The sequence below is a fragment of the Choloepus didactylus genome, chromosome 17, assembly GCF_015220235.1.
Source record: "Choloepus didactylus isolate mChoDid1 chromosome 17, mChoDid1.pri, whole genome shotgun sequence".
Lineage (NCBI taxonomy): Eukaryota > Metazoa > Chordata > Mammalia > Pilosa > Megalonychidae > Choloepus > Choloepus didactylus.
Genome location: NC_051323.1, coordinates 21476650 through 21484063, shown reverse-complemented (window position 1 = coordinate 21484063; position 7414 = coordinate 21476650). Strand labels below are relative to the sequence as shown.

Genomic DNA, 7414 nt, shown 5'->3' with positions numbered 1-7414 from the left:
AGGGGGGAGTGTGTAGCAGTGTGCTTGAGAGTTATCAGAAGCGCAGGTCTCCTTTCATGGAAACCTGACTGTTGGGTTGGTTGGTATGTTTTTCCAAACTCCAAACTCCCAGGATTCAGGACTGTGGCTTTAGTAATTATCAAAGTACTACTTTACCCTTGTGCATAAATGGCCAATTACCTCAAACGGCCAAAAGGTCCTAGAAATTTGAAAATAAGTATCCGTTCCCTCAAGTCAGGGAATGAGCTGACCCAGTTTTTAGACATTCAGGCATAGATGTGGAGACAGCATGGCTCTGTGTAGGGGTGTGTGTGGACATGGGGGGAGGAATGGGGTCTTGAAGGGCTGGAAAGTCTGAAATACACTGGGCCAGCCTCTGGAAAGAAGCTTAGAGGTGCACCCACTCCGTGCTCAGCATCTTACTGGGTGTTCACGTGACCATCCATTTATCCAATAAGCATATATGGCGCACTCACTGAGTCTTGTGTCCTAAGAGTCTAATGGGAATGCCCTTCTTCTCTTGGACTAACACATTTCTTCTTCAATAAACTCTTCTTTTTGATCTGTTCTTTTCTAAGCACCAGGGGACATGCTGGTGAACAAGAGTGGCCAACACTAAGCTCAGGGTCTATCTAGGGAGACAGACAAGCCAAAGTGATAACTGTGCACTTGTGAGACTGCAGCAGTCTATGAGGAGATGCAAGAATGATACAGAACCAGAGGAGGAGAGTCATGGGAGGAGAGTGGTAAAAGATGGCCAGAGGAAGCAGGCTGGTTTGGGATGTCTTGGAAAGTAGGTTGGAGGCCCAAGTGTGTTTCAGGCACATTCCAAGGCCTCCACCATGACCATTTTCTCAGTAGATTCTCTTTCCCTATTTGGCTACCGGGTGCCAGGAGTACACAGACTCTAGCAGGGGCCTGTGCAGGATCGCGGTGGACTCAGTGAGTCTAAGAGAGCCTATGAGAGGAGAGACAGAGAGAGAGGATGGCTGGCCAACCACGGAGCATACGTATGACTTCCTCTTGGCCTCTTGAAAGAAGTTGCCGTTCTTTGTCGTCCTTCTCCTCCCAGCAACAGTTTCCTCTGGGCCTGTCTGTCATGTGACTTTGTTCTCTGGGACTTTGCTCTCACTCAGGGGAAGGGGACTTGGTTCAAATCCTGACTTACGTAGCCAAGTTATTTTGTTCTGTTGGGCAGGCCATGATAGCACCAACAAAATGTCTGATTGTAAGGTGACCAACCATCCTGGTTTGCCCGGGACAGTCTTGGTTTTAGCACTGAAAGTCCTGCCTCCAGGACAACCCCTCAGCCAGGGCAGCTGGGAAAGCTGGTCACCCTCTCAGTAGGCCTTTGACAGGAGCAGCTTTCAAGGCAGGTTGGCTAAAGACCCAAAACCAAGGGTCTTTATGCTTATGGGAGGGACTATGGTATAGTGTTGCGTTATTAAGAGAGAACTAAGCTAGACTTCCAGCTCTGCAGTTAGTTACCGGCTGCTGGAACTTGGGCCAGTGATTGATGGTTCTGAGCTTCAGTTTCCACATCTGTGGAGCTGAGGGAGTAATACTAATCTCACAGGATGGGTGAGGACTAAATGAGAGAATGCTTCTCAAGTGTTTGGCATGGAACATTGTAGATGAAGAAATGATCAATTCTCTTATTCAGAGGTTGGAAGGACTGGCTGGTGGGCCAAATCCTGCAAGCCTCCTGTTATTGTAAATAAAGTTTTATTGGAACCCCAGTCACACCACATGGTGTCTTTGGCTGCCTTCAAGCAACAAAGGCAGAGTGGAGTAGTTGTCACAGAGCACGTATGACTTTGAAAACCTAAAGTGTTTACTTTCTGGACCTTTACCAGAAATGGCTTGCAGACCCCTGTTGTTGTTAAAATTGCCAGGTACAGCCGAGGGAGTCTTCACTCAGAGCCAGGACGCCTGGGCCCCGTCTAGTAGACAGTAGCTCCGTGACCTTGGGCAGACCACTCAGCTCCTCAGGGATCTCGTCTTCCCTGTGAAATAAACACCTGATTTACAAGGTCTGTCCATGTGACATTTTGCATCTATAAGAATCTTAGGGAGAGAAGTTCTGTGGCAGGTGGGTGAGGGAGGCGATGAATTCTGGCTATGTAGCCTCATCCTCGAATTCCGCAGAGCTGAGGTGTTGCGGCCATTCCCAAACTGCGCCCTTTACTGTCAGCCTGAGTCTTCAGGAGAGGAAGGGCCGAGTAACTCATCAAACCCTCTGGCAAGTCCTTGATCCACTGCCCCGGAGAAGTCAGGGTCTGTGTCCTGCGCCGCCAGGGATGCTGGTTTCTGCTGTGAGGAAGGATGAATCACGACCCTCTCGTACCTGATCTGCTCGCCTGTGAGGACTGGGGGTGAGTCGCGCGATTTATTAATGGTAATTTTTTTTTCAATTTTATTGAGATATAGTCACATACCATACAATCATCCAAAGGGTACAATCAGTTGTTCACATTAGCATCATATAGTTGTTCATTCATCACCCCGATCTATTTTTGTTAACATTTTCTTTGTACCAGAAAAAGTGAAAGCAAGAATAAAAAAACAAGAGTAAAAACAGAATACCCAAATTCCCACCCCACCCCCCATTCTTCCTTAAGTTTTTTTTTGGTCCCCGTTTTTCTACTCATCCATCCATACACTGGATGAAGGGGAGTGTGGTCCACATGGCTTTCCCAATCCCATTGTCACCCCTCATAAGCTACATCTTTATATAATCGTTTTCAAGATTCAAGGGTTCTGGGTTGTAGTTTGATAGTTTCAAGTATTTACTAATCGCTATTCCAATTCACTGAAACCTAAAAAAAGTTACCTATATTGTGCGTAAGAGTGCCCACCAGAGTGACCTCTCGGCTCCATTTGGAATCTCTGTCACTAGTGGTGATTTTTATATGACTGAGCACTCCAAAGTCTCTCATCGTTACATGAAATGTCTCACGTGGTTACAGAATGATGTCCTCTGCCTCATAATTGGACAAAACACACACAATCCCAGTCGGGAGAGAGACAGACACGAGGGCAGGGTGACCACTGAGAATTCAGAGGGCAGCGGCCCCTCCGACGGTTACACGGCACCATAATTCACCCACGGCTCAGAAAATCTCCCACCACTTCTTTAGAGGTGACTCCATTTTATAAACAACTCCCTTCCTCTCCCCCTTTTTTACTTCTCCCATTCCTGGTACAGCATGACCTCAGCTGCCCCCCACAAGCTCCCCTTTCTCGAGCCTCCTCTGCTAACCCAGCCCCCCCAGCCCTCCCTTTGCTGTATTTCTGGCGGGTGCAGTCAGGGCCCCTGCGCCCAGCCCTTCCTCACAGGCCCTCCCCGAGTGCTCTCTGATTGTTCCAGGAGTATTAGTCTCCTCTTCCCAGAAGCCCTGCGATTTCCGCAAGGGCAGGGCAGGGCTGTGCTCTCTACTTCATCTGCTGGCCCCGAGGGCTGCGGCTGGTGCAGCAGGAAGTGTGACCTTGGTCTGATGTTCTCCTCACCTGCTGCCTGCCAGGTTTCATGCCGGGGCTGGGACTTTCTGTCCTCATCCGGGCTGTGGGGTTACAGTTAAATCCACACCTGGGCCTCTTCTTTGATTCCTTCACCTGGCAGGTTGGGTGATTCATCTGGCCCTGCTCATTCCTTGAGGCTGTCTGTCGGGGCTGGACTTTTATCCTGATTAGGATAATAAGATCCCAAGTTTGGGTGGTGGGTAACCTTCTCGTGATGAATGAAAACTAATGGTAACACTGCTGCAAAGGAGGGTTTATCCATCTTGGCCTCTTTCTGCAGAATAACTAGCATTCTGCTGTTAGGAAAGCGACCAATGTTGTGGGGCTGCCTAATTGCATTTATGTTACTGGAGCTCTTTTGATTTTCTATATTCTGGTGTCAAGTTTCTTTTTGATTATATGGGGGAAAATCTAACCCTTTTTATTAAACTGATGTGGATATTAATTATTGTCATTAAAGTTCTAGCAGAGAAAACTCACATTCAAGAAATAGGGCACAAACCTCCTGCACTCAACCTTGGCAGCCGGTGGAACAGCCTCTGGGGACCCAGGTACAAGGTGAGGAAGGATGATGAGGACCAGCGTGAAACAAACCAGGTCATCCATTCCCTCACTTTTTGTTGTGTGTCTGCCAAGTACTTAAGTATGAGAAGGCAAATATTCTTGTCTGTATGTTCAGGTATACATGTGGTTTCCATGTTTACACAGTATATTCAGGTTTCCCACGCATGGATTTGGATTTTCTAATTTTTCATTTTTTCTACAGCACATGCCTGCTTTACTAGCCACATCTTGGAACTGATGTGTAGTTGGATATTGAGAGGAAAATTTCACCTTGTAGAAAGCAAAATGTAGCTTTGGTACTAGCTACAGGGAACCATTTGCTACTCCCTGAACATTTGCTTTCCTGTAAGAGTAGTGCTTGGTGCCAGGCCCGTGAGAAGCCCCAGGGACTGGCTAATGCTGAGTGGTCAACGGGAAGCCAAGCAGCCATCAAGCTGCTCCAAGCAGGGAAGACACCTTCAAAAACACGAGTGTATCTTTTGTGACTTGTCTGCCCTACAGCAGGGAAAGTGCGGTGATCTGTCTGCAAGGGGTATGAACATGAAAGGTGGGGGTGGGTTTTGGCACTCTGCTTTGTTTCCAGTATTAGCTAATCCATCTGACAAATGTGGGCCAAGAGGCTGTTCAACCTCAGGTACAGCTGGTTATCACAAATTTCATCTTGTTCACAGAGACCCGTATGTTTGCAGATAGACAAGGCTCATTTACAGATGGTCAAGTGAGTCCAGGCTCAGTTTGGAGAAGTGTTTTTGATGATGTCCCAATAGGAGCTTGGTGAACCTACATATCTTGCAAGTCTCTTTTTGTAAAAGCAAACAAACAAACAAAAAACTATTAGAAAAGTTGTCGATTTACAAAAAAAATGCAAAAAAATTTACAAAGTTCCCATATAGCTCCCCCACTCAGTTTGCCCTATTATTAACACTTTGCATTAGTGTGCTACCTTTGTTACAACTGATGAAAAATATTATTATAATTATACTATTAACTATAGCGTATAGTTTACATTAGGTTCATGGTTTGTGTTGTACAGTCCTACAGGTTATTTTTTTTAATTTTTTATTCTAGTAACACATACACAACCTAAAATTTCCCCTTTTAAACATGTTCAGATATATAATTCAGCGGTGTTAATTAAATTCACATTGTTGTGCTACCATCACCGCCATCCACTACTAAAACTTTTCCATCACCCCAAATAGAAACTCTGTCCCATGAATCATAAACTCCCCATTCCCTAACCCCATGCCTGTCCCTGGTAAACTGTATTCTAGTTTTTGACTCTGTAAATTTTGCAAATCTATTTTTAAAGGGGATGCATTGCTTGCTTTGTTTTGTTTTTGCTGTTTGCCTTTCATATTCTTTAAAGGTTCTTCCCCCGTATATGGGTTGTAAATACAGCTCCCACCCCATGCACACTTTTTTGTAAGTCCACATATACTCTGAGTATATGCTCTGAGTGATACAATTTCTGGGTTATCTTTAGGGTCACTTTCTTTAAAAAATCAGAAGACTGGCTATTTTTCTGGACTTGAAACAGCTTTCCCTACCAATTTGGACACTTCTTTGCTCCTGGCTTTGGTGGCTTTCCATCCATAGGCCGGCACTAACACCTCTCTCTCTGCAGAGAGCTGCTGCAGATGTGGGGAAGAATCTGGAGCGAGTGTAGCCAGAGGAGGGAGGTGCTGCCTCACCCCCTGCACCCCCTGGGTGGAGGCATCTGGGTGGCAGCTGCTCGGCTGGGACCAGGCCAGGGCAGCAGAGCCTTCTGCTCGTTCATCTTTGCCTGACTCTTTAACCCAGTTTTGTCACACGTGAATGGGCAAAAGGCAAAAGCCTATCTCTTTTTGGAAGTCTTGTTTATTCTGCATGTGCACGTGGAGATCCGCGGGGATTGGTGTGGAGACTCTGACGGGGCACAGGTGGATTTGGAGCCGGGGCTGCTGGAAGGTTGTCATCTGACTCTGCAGGGTGTCCTGTGGCCTTGCCCTGGTCCCTGGACTGAGGGACCCCAGCCCCACTGTGGCCTCTAGGCCAATGTCCCATCAGACTAGTCCAAATCCCCTTGGAGGGAAAAGAGTTTGGACAACTCCACACTAGCATATGCCGAAGAATATGTCACTGGGTGAGCTATTCCTGGTGCTTCTGGCAACCAGGAGCTCCTCAGCTGCTTCAGGGGTTTGTGGAGCTTCTCTTCTGCAGGTCTTAGTAAGCTCCCAGAGGACAGTGCCCTACTAGCCTTGTCGAGTCTTATCAGAGTTTGTACCTCACTTTTTAATTCTTTACATTCTTTTCTTCTTGGTGCACTGGAGAAGCCCCAACTGGGTGTCAGGAGACGGAAGTCCCAGTTCCAGACCATGGTCATCAAGCTGTGTGACCTTGGCAAGTCCTGCAGTCACCTGGGGCCTTGGGCTCCTGACCTGAAAAATGAAAACTGAACGGTTGAGCAGGCGCTCTGAAGTCCTCCAGCTCTGACTGACACCCCAGGGACACCACCTTTACCTCTGACTGGAAACTCCGGGGTCCTCGAGTTTTTCTCTCATTCATAAAATGGCTAGGAAATCCATTCTCGCTAGTATCTGCAAGAGAGGCCATCAGAAAAAGGTCCTCGTGTAGTTCAAACATGCCAGTGGCGAATGAGGACACATTCCTCCCATTCCAAAGAGTAGACCTGCCACTCTAGGGCTGTCTGTTAAATTCCCAGGGTTTCCTCTGATTTATTTTTTATTTAATTAGGCAAGGTGATGGATTAATTTTTGTCTTAATAAAGTTGATGGTTGAGGTAAAATCAGGTGTCCCTTGAAAATCCGATGCTCATGAAGACGTAAAATTGTGCTAAAAGGGACTAAGGCCCAGCAAATCCTTCACACCTGGCACCTGGTCTAGGGACATTTGTTTGCTGGCAGTCCGGCTCAGCCTATGATTTGCTCTTGATTCAGGTGATGTATGGATCATTCTCTTTTCTTCCTCTCCATGTGCAGGCCACTCAGTCCATAGCCTTCCAGGTCTCCGTCAGATTACCTGTCGGAACAGATCTAGGGGGTCCCCTGTTTTGCTCTGGCACCCGCCTTGGGTGAAACTGGTGGTCGCTAACCATTTTCCTGATGAACGCCCAGTGGCTTCATGTTTTGCCGTGTGCCTCCCTTTAATGCTGTTCAGCTTGGAGCAGCTCCCTAAATGTTTTTAAATACCTCCTAGGAATTCAGAACCACGAGGAGCACACAGTGTCACATACAGAAGAACTGCATGATCCAGTCCTTGACTCCAAGGAACTCCTATTTTTTCCTGGGAAGACAAGATACTCACATGAAACAATCTGAGACTAGTC

General features: G+C 47.0%; 1 long non-coding RNA gene across 1 annotated transcript; it reads left to right on the top strand.

Annotated features, from left to right (window-relative positions):
* Positions 1-2154: 2154 nt before the first annotated feature.
* LOC119512920 lies at positions 2155-6784 on the top strand. The gene is made up of 3 exons (XR_005212482.1): positions 2155-2375; positions 3983-4080; positions 6399-6784. It is a non-coding gene; the product is annotated as an uncharacterized LOC119512920 (long non-coding RNA).
* The last annotated feature ends 630 nt before the right edge of the window (positions 6785-7414 follow it).